Below are 14,952 nucleotides of genomic sequence, written 5' to 3'. Positions count from 1 at the left end.
TTTATGGTTATTGAAAATATATTTCACATCGGTTGAGACGGTACAATGAATATCTGCATTGCTTGTTTTGTCACATAAATTGAAACTAGTAGAACTTTTCGAATTTTAACCAGGAAATGGTGGTGTGATTTATGCATATTGCACCTTTAATGTTGATAATAAAATAGCCTCATGCCGGTGAGATGGACCGCCCTCAATATCCGCTGTTATCAATTCAATGCGTTGGTGCGGGCTGGACGCAGTGCCTGACACATTTACACTGGAACATGTGAAGGTGGGAAGATTTGGAAAGTAGTTAGAGCATCCACCAAATTCTGAAGGTATTTTTGCATATTTTCCAAGAGTATGTCCATGTTAGATTTAAATGTTTTTGCTTGTAACATAAATAGCTTTATTTTTTAATTTTTACCAGCTACAGAATATTACTGTGATTGTCTCACGATTTCAAATCATAGGCGCGTAGCATATCTATCAGTAGCTTACTGTATGTATGCCCAGCGAAACTTCAATAATTTAGTGTCCTTTTTAAGTAAATGGAAAATGTTTGTTTTTAAACAAAATGTCAATTAGTAAAAACAATTAAAACACATTTGGTTATATTGGCACATTTGGGCATTAATGCACGGATAACTCCACCCAAACATGTTGAGTGATAAACAAGCCCAGACCAGTTAGTTGCCTTGTTTGGGAATTGGAGTGCATGAATTTTAAGTTGCAAAATCCAATTGCGTGTACGTGTTTGTGCGCGTGCGTGTGGACGTACGTGGTTATTGCAACAAATTAGCTTTTTAAGAACAAGTAATGTACGTGAAATGAAATTAATTTCCTTGACTGTTGTGCCTTCATACACGTGACTGTTTTATGCCACTCAAATTATGAATAGGGGTTCACATCACATCAAAAGCTGGCAAAAAGTAACTTGAGGTGTTTCCAGATCTGTTCTATTTATGCCTATTGTTTTAAAGGGATAGTTCGCCCAAATTACAAAATTGTATTTGGGTTTCCTTACCCTGTAAGCACTCTATGGACAAGGAATGACTGCAGCCCGTACTTTGATTTAGTTTCCCTGTCACGGTTTCCACATGCTAACGTTTTATCATTTGTGGCACAAATCCCATTCAAGTCGTGCAATATTAATATTTAGCAATATTATAATAGCAATATTATAATATTTTCGTTTATCATATTTAAGACATCTGCAAGTGACTTTGTTGATCTTCACAAATACATTTTAGATACTTTAGGATGGTTTGAACATGATGCGTGAAAGTACCATGACTTGAATGGGGCTTGTGCCACAAATGCTAAAATGTTAGCATGTGTAAACAGACTATGAAAACTAACAGTAAAAATACGTTGAAGTACTACTTAAGTCGTTTTTTTGGTTCTGTACTTTACTATTTATATTTTTGATTACTTCTACTTTTAGTCCACTACATTCATAAAGAAAATAAGTACTTTTTTCTTAAGTACACATAAGTACACCCAAAAGTATTCTTCACATTTCGATTGCTTAGCAGGACAGGAAAATGGTCCAATTCACGTGGTCACCTCTAGTGCCTCTGATTTGGCGGACTCACTAAACACAAATGCTTCATTTGTAGATGACGTCTGAGTGTTGGAATGTGGCCCTGGCTATCTGAAAAATGTTAAACAAGAAATCGTGCTATCTTGTTTGCTTAATATAATACATTTGAAATGATTTATAACATTTACTTAAGTATATTTTACCCTTTTTTGTTTGTTGCATGTAAGCAATCAATTTTTCAAGATGTATAACTTTCAAAATACATAAATACAGACAATATGATGCATTCATACCAGCTGTATTTATGTATTTTGAAAGTTGTAACTTAAACTTGATTGCTTATATTCAAAACCTTTTGGGACTATATCAACAATGGACTAATGAGACAAATACCAAAATATAGTGTGTGGGTGGATTTTTCCTTGTAAGTATTGTAATGAAACAAGCAGGGAGCAGGTCTCGAACCCTCGACCTTCTAGCCCGAGGTCCGGCGCGCTATCGACTGTGCCGCAAAAGCATGCTCAAGCGGCAGAGTCGATTTCAGCGCTTATAAACCCAGGGTCGTTACACTACTCCCTCCTTTCAAAGAGCGCGTCCTCGCGCTAGCTTGCGACTTTACGTCTTACAGGAACGCGCTCACCGGCCAAGCACACGCACTGTCGTGGATGCGAGGTCCGATCACTTCCGACACCAATGTAATGAAACAGGCAGGGAGCAGGTCTCGAACCCTTGACCTCCTAGCCCGAGGTCCGGCGCGCTATCGACTGTGCCACAAAAGCATGCTCCAGCGGCAGAGTCGATTTCCGCGCTTATAAACCCAGGGTCGTTACAGTATATTTAAAACCAAATACTTTTAAACTTAAGTATTATTTTACTCAATGACTTTCACTTTTACTTGAGTAATTTTCTATGAAGGAATCTTTACTTTTATTCAACTATGACAATTGGGTACTTTTTCCACTACTGGAAACTAAACCAAAGCATGTGTAACGGATGTGAAATGGCTATCTAGTTAGCGGTGGTGCGCGCTAATAGCCTTTCAATCGGTGACGTCACTTGCTCTGAGACCTTGAAGTAGTGGTTCTCCTTGCACTGCAAGGGCCGCGGCCTTTGTGGAGCGATGGGTAACGATGTTTCGTGGGTGTCAGTTGTTGATGTTTGCAGAGGGTCCCTGGTTCGCGCCCGGGTCGGGGCGAGGGAACGGACTAAAGTTAAACTGTTACACATGATTGTGGTCATGTCTTGTCTATAAACTGCTTACAGGTTAAGGAAACCAATGTGTCATTTTTTTATTTGGGTGAACTGTCGATTTTAATGGTGCTGTTCAGAAGTCCCCGCCCCCCAACATGTCTTTGCCCCAGAACATGCTGGACCTGCCAGGCAGCTGTTGAGTGGTATAAATAGGTTTTGTGTGCCTTCTACTTTAGTACAAAACCCTTTTGAAATCATGCCAAGACACTGTGCCTAACTAACCTCTGCTTTTTTGGGGTAGTGAAAGGAAATGGGGGCCAGGGTATCATGTTACCTATGGATAATTTTTTATTTTGAGGAACTGGATGGCATATAAACTGGGGGGGGGTGCTAGAGTGCATCCTCCCAGTCTTACTGGCACCAGAGTGTATTTGTTTGGGGGTATCACAGTGATAAGTTATGGGAGTCGGGACAGTGTGTTGGAGAGCTGTTCTGGACAGTCTGTGCTGTCTTTCTTTCTCTCTATCGCTCTTTCTCTCTTTGCCTCCAGGAAAAAGTGTGGCATGGCTCCAAGCTTGGAAAACTATTTTTGGATCCAGCTATGGGAAAATAAGCAAGTCCATAATCACTCACAAATAGACAGCTTTTTGAAAATCCCTAGAAAACAAAACAGTGATTTATGGAATCAGTAAGTAAAAGTAAAGAATCTTTTCCATGAAATACTCTACCATTTGTCAGATTAGACTTTGCACTGTGGTCCATACAGGTAGGTTTACACATTATGTACAGTATGCACTGACCCTATCTTGCACTGACTATGCACACTCACAAGACTATATACACTGAGTGTAGAAAACATTAAGAACACCTACTCTTTCCATGACAGACTGACCAGGGGGATTCAAGTGAAAGCTATGATCCCTTATTGATGTCACTTGTTAAATACATTTCAATCAGTATAGACGAAGGGGAGGAGACAGGTTAAATACAGATCTTTAAGCCTTGAGACAATTGAGACATGGATTGTGTATATGTGCCTTTCAGAGGGTGAATGGGCAAGACAAAAAATGTACGTTTCTTTAAACGGGGTATGGTAGTAGGTGCCAGGCAGACTGGTTTGTGTCAAGAACTGCCACACTGCTGGGCTTTTCACACTAACAGATTCCCATGTATCAAGAATGGTCCACCAAAGGACATGCAGCCAACTTGACACAACTGTGGAAAGCATTGGAGTCAACATGGGCCAGCATCGCTGTGGAATGCTTTGGACACCTTGTAGCGTCCATGTCCTGATGAATTGAGGCTGTTCTGGGGACAAAAGGGTGGGTGGAACTCAATATTAGGAAGGTGTTCTTAATGTTTTGTACACTAAGTGTATACACACTCACTCCACACACTACACTTCCACTCTCACACAAAACTTCCACACGCGTACAGACACAAGACAAACACACACACACACACACCTCTTATCTATCCTGACACCTAGTGACTTTACCCTGCCTTCATGTACATAAGTTTCTACCTCAAATACAGCATACAATGCTGTTAAAGGTAAAGCTCACAAGTGAATATTGGTATTATATTGGGAAGATGATTAGTTGTTATTATATCACTATTGATATAATTAGTTATTATCATTAGTATTATGTTCCACACTTTGCTGCTATCTGGGTATCTTAAGGTCTTTTTGTCCTCAGTGCTATTGCATTTATTGTTCTCTTTCTCTCGGCCCCTTTTTCTTTTTCCATTAATTCCAAAAGAGGATGTACTTCTCATGGTCATGCCATAGGCTTACAGGGTTTTGGCTGGGCGCTTGAGGGGTGGCAGCATTGAAACAGGTTTCACGGGACAGTACCAATTCTTTACTTTGGCCATGCCAATCGGTGGTTGAAGGTGTGCATTAAGACACTAAAGGTGCGCTACGGGTACAGAGGTGGTATGATAGTATCAGGGACAACAGCCCCATCTGGGATTGGGGAGACTTTCACAGGAAGGATATTGGAAGACAGCTGGAGGTCTACTTAGAGTCAGTTGCAGCTACAGTATGTTTAGCAGTGCATACATTATTGTACAGCTACATGGATAGAGGTCATGGATTGATTCTTGTAGTATTGGTAAGTATGATACATTCAGAGTGTTTAGCAGGTTGATCATCATGGTACATTTTGTTAGTAAGTTTACAGGCATGTATAATTGAAACTTGTATCTCATTATGAGTATAGCTAGTTATAATTGTAGTGGTTTAGCAGATTATAAAAAAAGATGATGATTCTTTCCTCTAAACAATAGATATTACTTATCTTTCAGCCAGGTAAACTCACTCTACAATTACAGACGAGGTTGTGTGGGAAAAGGACTGGGAGAGAGCAATACATTTCTGTTATGGGCAAAGAAACGCAAAAGTGGTGATGATATTAAATTATCAATTGTCTTGATCTGAATGTGCAAACTGTCCAAACAAGGAATTCTACCTCATGGCTTGGTTTTTGCTCTGACATGCACTGTCAACTGTGGGACCTCATATAGACAGGTGTGTGCCTTTCCAAATCAGTTCCAATCAATTTAATTTACAAAAAGGTGAACTCCAATGAAGTTGTAGAAACATCTCAAGAATGATCAATGGAAACGGGATGCACTTGAGTTCAATTTCGAGTCTCATAGCAAAGGTTCTGAATAGTTATGTAAATGTAATGTTTGTTTTTTATTTTTTATAAATTAGCAAACATTTCAAAAACTTGTTTTTGCTTTGCCATTATGAAATTGATGAGGGGGGGGAAAAACAATTTAATCCATTTTAGAATAAGGCTGTAACGTAACAATGTGGAAAAAGTCAAGGGGTCTGAATACTTTCCGAATGCACTGTACCAATAGATGCCCTTCTTTGCAAAGCATTGGAAAACCTCCCTGGTCTTTGATTGAATCTGTTTGAAATGCACTGTTCGACTGAGGGACTTTAAAATTATCTGTATGTGTGGGGTACAGAGACTAGGTAGTCATTCAAAAATCATGTTAAACACTATTATTGCACACAGAGTGAGTCCATGCAACTTATGTCACTTGTTAAGCTAATTCTTACTCCTGAACTTATTGAGGTTTGCCATAACAAAGGGGTTTAATACTAATTGACTCAATACATTTCAGCCTTTCATTTGTTACAAAATAATAATACAAATATACAGTGGGGTAAAAAAGTATTTAGTCAGCCACCAATTGTGCAAGTTCTCCCACTGTAACGATGTTCCTCCTCTTCATACGAAGAGGAGGAGTAGTGATTCGACCAACATGCAGCGGGTTGTGAATACATAATGAATTTATTAAGGTAAACGACGAAACACGAAAACAAACACTGGGAAGGATTACAAAATAACAAAAACCGAATGTATACTGACCTAAACCATGAGTACTTACATAAAACACGAAGCACGTAGGAACAGGTACAGACTATGACAAACCGAACGAACAAACGCTACAGTCCCGTGTGGTGCAGACACAGACACGGACGACAATCACCCACAAACAAACAGTGAGAACACCCTACCTTAATGTGACTCTCAATTAGAGGAAAACGCAAAACACCTGCCTCTAATTAAGAGCCATACCAGGCAACCCAAAACCAACATAGAAACAGAAAACATAGACTGCCCACCCAAAACTCACGCCCTGACCATCACACACATACAAAACAACAGAAAACAGGTCAGGAGCGTGACAGAACCCCCCCCCTCAAGGTGCGAACGCCGGGCGCACCAGCACAAAGTCCAGGGGAGGGTCTGGGTGGGCATCTGACCACGGTGGTGGCTCAGGCTCCGGACGCTGTCCCCACACCACCATAGTCACTCCCCGCTTCTGTATCCCCCTCCCAATGACCACCCTCCAACTAAAACCACCTAAATGAAGGGGCAGCACCGGGATAAGGGGCAGCACCGGGATAAGGGGCAGCACCGGTATAAGGGGCGGCAGGTCCTGGCTGAGGGACTCTGGCAGGTCCGGGCTGAGGGACTCTGGCAGGTCTGGGCTGAGGGACTCTGGCAGGTCCGGGCTGAGGGACTCTGGCAGGTCCGGGCTGAGGGACTCTGGCAGGTCCGGGCTGAGGGACTCTGGCAGGTCCGGGCTGAGGGACTCTGGCAGGTCCGGGCTGAGGGACTCTGGCAGGTCCGGGCTGAGGGACTCTGGCAGCTCCGGACTGAGTGGCAGCTCATGACTGTAGGGCAGCTCATGACTGTAGGGCAGCTCATGACTGTAGGGCAGCTCATGACTGTAAGGCAGCTCATGACTGTAGGGCAGCTCATGACTGAAGGGCAGCTCATGACTGGAGGGCAGCTCTGACAGCTCCTGACTGGCTGGCGGCTCTGGCAGCTCCTGACTGGCTGGCGGCTCTGGCAGCTCCTGACTGGCTGGCGGCTCTGACAGCTCCTGACTGGCTGGCGGCTCTGACAGCTCCTGACTGGCTGGCGGCTCTGGCAGCTCCTGACTGACGGACGGCTCTAGCGGCTCCTGACTGACGGACGGCTCTAATGGCTCGTGGCAGACGGATGGCTCAGACGGCGCTGGGCAGACGGATGGCTCAGACGGCGCTGGGCAGACGGATGGCTCAGACGGCGCTGGGCAGACAGATGGCTCAGACGGCGCTGGGCAGACAGATGGCTCAGACGGCGCTGGGCAGACAGATGGCTCAGACGGCGCTGGGCAGACAGATGGCTCAGACGGCGCTGGGCAGACAGATGGCTCAGACGGCGCTGGGCAGACAGATGGCTCAGACGGCGCTGGGCAGACAGATGGCTCAGACGGCGCTGGGCAGACAGATGGCTCAGACGGCGCTGGGCAGACAGATGGCTCAGACGGCGCTGGGCAGACAGATGGCTCAGACGGCGCTGGGCAGACAGGTAGTGCAGAAGGCGTTGGGCAGACGGCCGACTCTGCCCTGCTGAGGCGCACAGTAGGCCTGGTGCGTGGTGCCGGAACTGGAGGTACCGGGATGACGGCACGCACTTCAAGGCTAGTGCGGGGAGCAGGGACAGGGCACACTGACTTCTCGAAGCGCACTATAGGCCTGGTGCGTGGTACCGGAACTGGAGGTACCGGGCTGAGGGCACGCACCTCCGGGCGAGTGCGGGGAGAAGGAACAGTGCGTACAGGGCTCTGGAGACGCACAGATGGCTTAGTGCATGGTGCCGGAACTGGAGGCACTGGGCTGGAGACACGCACCATAGGGAGAGTGCGTGGAGGAGGAACAGGGCTCTTAAAACGCACTAGAAGCCTGGTGCGTGGTGTAGGCACTGGTGGTACTGGGCTGGGGCGAGGAGGTAGCGCCGGAAATACCGGACCGTGTAGGCGTACTGGCTCCCTTGAGCACTGAGCCTGCCCAACCTTACCTGGTTGCATGCTCCCCGTAGCCCGTCCAGTGCGGGGAGGTGGAATAACCCGCACTGGGCTGTGTTGGCGAACCGGGGACACCATGCGTAAGGCTGGTGCTATGTAAGCCGGCCCAAGGAGACGTACTGGTGGCCAGATATGTAGGGCCGGCCTCATGACATTTGGCTCAATGCCCAATCTAGCCCTACCAGTGCGGGGAGGTGGAATAACCCGCACTGGGCTATGCACCCGTACAGGAGACACCGTGCGCTCTACTGCGTAACATGGTGTCTGCCCGTACTCCCGCTCTCCACGGTTAGCCTGGGAAGTGGGCGCAGGTCTCCTACCTGCCCTCGGCCCACTACCTCTTAGCCCCCCCCCCCAAGAAATTTTTGGGTAGTACTTGCGGGCTTCCAGCCTTGCTTCCGTGCTGCCTCCTCATAACGTCGCCTCTCCGCTTTCGCTGCCTCCAGCTCCGCTTTGGGGCGGCGACACTCCACTGGCTCTGCCCAGGGTCCTTTACCGTCCAGGATCTCTTCCCATGTCCAATCCTCCTTTTCCCACTGCTGCTGTCGTTGCTGTCCGTTAACCCGCTGCTTGATCTGGGTTTGGTGGGTGATTCTGTAACGATGTTCCTCCTCCTCTTCGTACGAAGAGGAGGAGTAGTGATTCGACCAACATGCAGCGGGTTGTGAATACATAATGAATTTATTAAGGTAAACGATGAAACACGAAAACAAACACTGGGAAGGATTACAAAATAACAAAAACCGAATGTATACTGACTTAAACCATGAGTACTTACATAAAACACGAAGCACGTAGGAACAGGTACAGACTATGACAAACCGAACGAACAAACGCTACAGTCCCGTGTGGTGCAGACACAGACACGGACGACAATCACCCACAAACAAACAGTGAGAACACCCTACCTTAATATGACTCTCAATTAGAGGAAAACGCAAAACACCTGCCTCTAATTAAGAGCCATACCAGGCAACCCAAAACCAACATAGAAACAGAAAACATAGACTGCCCACCCAAAACTCACGCCCTGACCATCACACACATACAAAACAACAGAAAACAGGTCAGGAGCGTGACACCCACTTAAAAAGATGAGAGAGGCCTGTAATTTTCATCATAGGTACACTTCATCTATGACAGACAAAATTAGAAAAAAAATTCAGAAAATCACATTGTAGGATTTTTAATGAATTTATTTGCAAATTATGGTGGAAAATAAGTATTTGGTCACCTACAAACAAGCAAGATTTCTGGCTCTCACAGACCTGTAACTTCTTCTTTAAGAGGCTCCTCTGTCCTCCACTCGTTACCTGCATTAATGGCACCTGTTTGAACTTGTTATCAGTATAAAAGACACCTGTCCACAACCTCAAACAGTCACACTCCAAACTCCACTATGGCCAAGACCAGAGCTGTCAAAGGACACCAGAAATAAAATTGTAGACCTGCACCAGGCTGGGAAGACTGAATCTGCAATAGGTAAGCAGCTTGGTTTGAAGAAATCAACTGTGGGAGCAATTATTAGGAAATGGAAGACATACAAGACCACTGATAATCTCCCTCGATCTGGGGCTCCACGCAAGATCTCACCCCGTGGGGTCAAAATGATCACAAGAACGGTGAGCAAAAATCGCAGAACCACACGGGGGGACCTAGTGAATGACCTGCAGAGAGCTGGGACCAATGTAACAAAGCCTTCCATCAGTAACACATTACGCCGCCCGGGACTCAAATCCTGCAGTGCCAGACGTGTCCCACGGCTTAAGCCAGTACATGTCCAGGCCCGTCTGAAGTCTGCTAGAGAGCATTTGGATGATCCAGAAGAAGATTGGGAGAATGTCAGATGAAACCAAAATAGAACTTTTTGTAAAAACTCAACTTGTTGTGTTTGGAGGACAAAGAATGCTGAGTTGCATCCAAAGAACACCATACCTACTGTGAAGCATGGGGGTGGAAACATCATGCTTTGGGGCTGTTTTTCTGCAAAGGGACCAGGACGACTGATCCGTGTAAAGAACAGAATGAATGGGGCCATGTATCGTGAGATTTTGAGTGAAAACCTCCTTCCATCAGCAAGGGCATTGAAGATGAAACGTGGCTGGGTCTTTCAGCATGACAATGATCCCAAACACACCGCCCGGGCAACGAAGGAGTGGCTTCGTAAGAAGCATTTCAAGGTCCTGGAGTGGCCTAGCCAGTCTCCAGATCTCAACCCCATAGAAAATCTTTGGAGGGAGTTGAAAGTCCGTGTTGCCCAGCAACAGCCCCAAAACATCACTGCTCTAGAGGAGATCTGCATGGAGGAATGGGCCAAAATACCAGCAACAGTGTGTGAAAACCTTGTGAAGACTTACAGAAAATGTTTGACCTCTGTCATTGCCAACAAAGGGTATATAACAAAGTATTGAGAAACTTTTGTTATTGACCAAATACTTATTTTCCACCATAATTTGCAAATAAATTCATTAAAAATCCTACAATGTGATTTTCTGGATTTTTTTTCCTCATTTTGTCTGTCATAGTTGAAGTGATGAAAATTACAGGCCTCATCTTTTTAAGTGGGAGAACTTGCACAATTGGTGGCTGACTAAATACTTTTTTGCCCCACTGTGTGTGCATATATATATATAATTCCAGTTTGACATTATGGGGTATTGTGTGTAGGCAAGTGACAACTCAATGTTTTAATCAATTTTAAATTCAGGCTGTAACACAGCAAAAGGTGGAAAAGGTCAAGGTGTGTGAGTACTTTCTGAAGGCAATGTAAATAATGGTTACTTCTCAAAGTATTGAACTGTCAATGAGTTAAACAAGGTTGTCCATTGTCTTCGTATCTTTGTTTTGGCCATCTAAATGTTAACTATGAAAATCAGTTCCAACAATGTCAAGGGGTTACAAATCCAGTGTTAAACAACCAACGTGTCAATGTATGCTGACGACTTAAGTTCTCTTAAGTCTGCAATTTGGATCACTGCACAGTCTCATTGGGATCTAGATATTTTCCTCTGACCTTTCTGGACTAAAACCTAATTATGATAAGTGTACCATATTACATATTGAATCGTTAAAAGACAACTTTAACATTACCCTATAGTTTACCAATAAAATTGTCTGATGGTGAAGTAGACATACTTGGTATTCATATGCCCCCAAAAATAAATTAACTCGATACAACAAATTTCAATAGAAAGTTAGCAAAAATTAACAGGATCTTGCAACCAGGGAGTGCCATACCTCTCCATTTATGGAAAAAAAAAATCACACTGATTTAACTCTAGTCATATCACAGTTTACATAATGACTTATGATGCTGCTTACTCCAGACAAATAGTTTTTCAAATTATGAGCAAAAAATAATTGGATTTGAAACGGGAAGACAGACTAAATTAAATATCCCTATTTATATAATAAGAGTGAGTCTAAAGTGATTACACATTAAAGCATTAAACCTCTCACTAAAAGCTAGAGTAATACAAAAGTTATACTCAAACAAGCCATACAAAGCTGGTTGCAATTCCAGTTATCCCCCAGAAAAGGCAGAATAATTATTATGGTTAAACGCAAATATACTGATTGATTTAAAAAAAATAATAATAATAATATCTTTATTAATAAAAAAGGTATTCTTTGTTCACGATATTATGAATAGGAATGGTAGAGTTGTCACAAGTGCAGTGAACAAAAATATGGAAATGTTTGCTCTATCAAAATTACACCCAACTGATTGCAGCATTAACCAACTGATTGCAGCATGACTGGAACAATTAAGGAGGCAGGTGGAAGGGGGAGAAGGTTCTTGTGTGTCTGCCTTTTATTAAAATACCAAAATTAGCAATTTTAGGGGGACATAAAATAAACAAATATACCAGTTGAGGAGAAACAGAATCATTAGGTCACTTATTCTGGTATTACCCCTATGTAGCTTATTTCTGATCACAGGTTCAGGAGTGTCTGAAAAATCACATTTACCTAAAACTAGCCCTGCAAATAGCACTGTTGGGAGATTTGGAAAGCCATAGTCAATCAACAATATAATAACTTATGTAAAAATATTAATCTTTAACTTACAATCTGTAGATACATTCTGAACCTTTCTAATCACATAGTATGTGAATCATCCCAGCACAGTTGAAAATCATAAGGGGGTGGTTTACGGAGATACTGTAGGTGGGATTGGCTGAGAGCAGCTGAGGGGTGGTTTTAAAAGCCCTTGATCTATAATATTTATGACTGCAAAAACACTATATATAATGTACAGTTTACCGGATGTGTTTAAGTACCATCTGTCCAGATGTACACTGAACAAAAATCTCTTAAAGTCGTCTTAGAAAATTTGGTAGTACGTCCAACCGGCCTCAACCGCAGACCATGTGTAACCACGCCAGCCCAGGACCTCCACATCTGGCTTCTTCACCTGCGGGATCGTCTGAGACCAGCCACCTGGACAGCTGATGAAACTGGGTTTGCACAACCGAACAATTTCTGCACAGACTGTCTCAGGGAAGCTCATCTGCGTGCTCGTCATCCTCACCAGGTTCTACACCTGACTGCAGTTTGGTGTAGTAACAGACTTCAGTGGGCAAATTGTCACCTTAGTTGGCCACTGGCATGCTGGAGAAGTGTGCTCTTCACGGATGAATCCCGATTAACTGTACCGGGCAGATGGCGTCGTGTGGGCGAGCGGTTTGCTGATGTCAAAGTTGTGAACAGAGTGGCCTATGGTGGCGGTGGGATTATGGTATGGGCAGGCATAAACTACGGACAATGAACACAATTGCATTTATTGCTTTCAATTTGAATGCACAAAGATGCTGTGATGAGATCCTGAGGCCCATTGTCATGCCTTTCATCTGCCGCCATCACCTCATGTTTCAGTATGATAATGCACAGCCCCATAGTTGCAAGGCTATGTACACAATTCCTGGAAGCTGAAAATATTTTTTTACTCTGCATCATTGGTAAGGGCTCATAAGCAAGCATTTTACGGTAAAGTCTATATCCGTTCTATTCCCCGTATGTGACAAATACATTTGATTTGACAGAACTGTTTTAGTTAAAATAAAAGATTTCGGGAATCATTTTCAGGCAGTTAAATGTAAAAAAAATATATATATATATAGTATTACTGACACCAACACCCAATGTTGAAAGTTCAACATTTTCTTCCTTCTAAAACCCTCTGCCTTTGTAGGTGTAACAATGGCGTATTTTTAACCTGTGGCTGTTGGGAGAGGGGAACGGAAGTGCCAGGACAACTAAGGAAGAGAGGCCTCCTCATACTTTATCCTTCCTGGGATTTGGAGAGGCTCTCCGCAGCTCCTTTTGAAATACAAATAAACAGGCCTCTCCCCAGTGAGTAACAGTCAGTGAGCTATGACTGCCTGACCTACAATTAACAAAAGAGAGGGAAGTTGTGTAGAGGTCGTCCCTAAACTCAACAAATAGTTTACCATTATTGCATGGAACGCCGTTCCATCTCAGATTGCCCAAATAAACAGCAAATCTGGTTTTAAAAAACAGATGAAGCAACACCTCACGGCACAACGTCTCTCCCCTATTTGACCTAGATAGTTTGTGTGTATGCACTGATATGTAGGCTGTGTGCCTTTAAACATTTTTTATGTAGTTCTGTCCTTGAGCTGTTCTTGTCTAATAATGTTCTGTATTATGTCATGTTTTGTGTAGACCCAGGAAGAGTAGCTGCTGCTTTTGCAACAGCTAATGGGAATCATAATAAAATACCAAAACTACCACCATCATGTGGCAAGAAACAACTAATTGGCACCAGAGAGCCACCATTAGAATGTAACTCCTAAAGGACAGAAATAGATGAATTGCTCTCGGGGGTCATGGGGTCATCAAAAAGGAGCTGGGAAATCCAAATATTTTTCATAAAAACATGGAATGCATGATTAGCATCTCTCCTAGTCAAATGGGTTACAGATGCTTCTAACGCGTGGGTGGAAATTTAGAGCCCAGACGTCATTAAGGTCTGATGTCTCAGAGGAATTTATAAAACTGACTGGATAAAAGTTTTTATTTTTTTGAATGGTGAAATAAAACGGTAAACAGCTTAGGGTTAGGGAGGATGGTGCTTGGTGGAGACAAAAAAACATGAGAAAAGCTTTTCTGAGAGACCTTGGTTTTAGAATCACACCATAAGATGATATTGTATTGTCCGGTCAAAGACAGACCGGTTAGACAAATCATAAAGAAGGTTTCTTCTTGCCACATGACGGGGGTAGTTGAGCCTTGGGATGATTCTGCACATCATAACACAAAAAGGTTTCAGGATCTGGGTTGAAAAATGAAATTTTCATGGCAATCCATTTCACAAACGCATCAGCCACTTTAGAGTCCTATGGAAATCGTGGGAAACGTGTTGCTTCCCCTCCATCCCTTCGAGTTCCCTCGTAAAAGTCCAACACAATATAAACAGCTCCTCTTGCTGCTGTCGGGAAATACTCAAGATGTTCAATATACGGTGCGACCCACATAAAAAAAAATACTATGGTATAAAAACTATATTTCCCATAGTGTTTTTGTGGACTTTACTGAAGTGTTTTTTGAGACTTTATTCTGCAAAAACACTACATTGAAATACTGTAGTATTTAATGTAGTATTTACAGTTAACTCAACTAAATACTGTAGTAAATATACTTGTTTCTAATTAATTTATGTAGTGTTTTTGCAGAATTTAGTATTTACTGTATTGTTTTTGCAGACTAGTATACTGTAATTTTTACTGTAGGGTTTTTGTGGACATTACTGCAGTGTTTACTATAGTGTTTTATTATATTTGACATAAATGGAGGCTTTCTCCTTCAGGAAACATACTGGAGAAAAG

General features: G+C 43.2%; 1 protein-coding gene across 1 annotated transcript in view; it reads left to right on the top strand.

Moving 5' to 3' along the window:
* The first annotated feature begins 210 nt into the window (after positions 1–210).
* LOC129829970 (calcitonin gene-related peptide type 1 receptor-like) overlaps positions 211–14,952 on the top strand; it is a 31,537-nt gene continuing 16,795 nt past the window's right edge. Inside the window, exon 1 of the mRNA XM_055892043.1 lies at positions 211–320. The gene's annotated coding sequence lies outside the window, so the exon portion shown is untranslated. The remainder of the gene's footprint in view (positions 321–14,952) is intronic.

This window comes from Salvelinus fontinalis, chromosome 31 (genome assembly GCF_029448725.1).
Source record: "Salvelinus fontinalis isolate EN_2023a chromosome 31, ASM2944872v1, whole genome shotgun sequence".
NCBI lineage: Eukaryota > Metazoa > Chordata > Actinopteri > Salmoniformes > Salmonidae > Salvelinus > Salvelinus fontinalis.
Note: the sequence above shows the minus strand (reverse complement) of the source record. Positions and strands in the feature narration are given on the sequence as shown.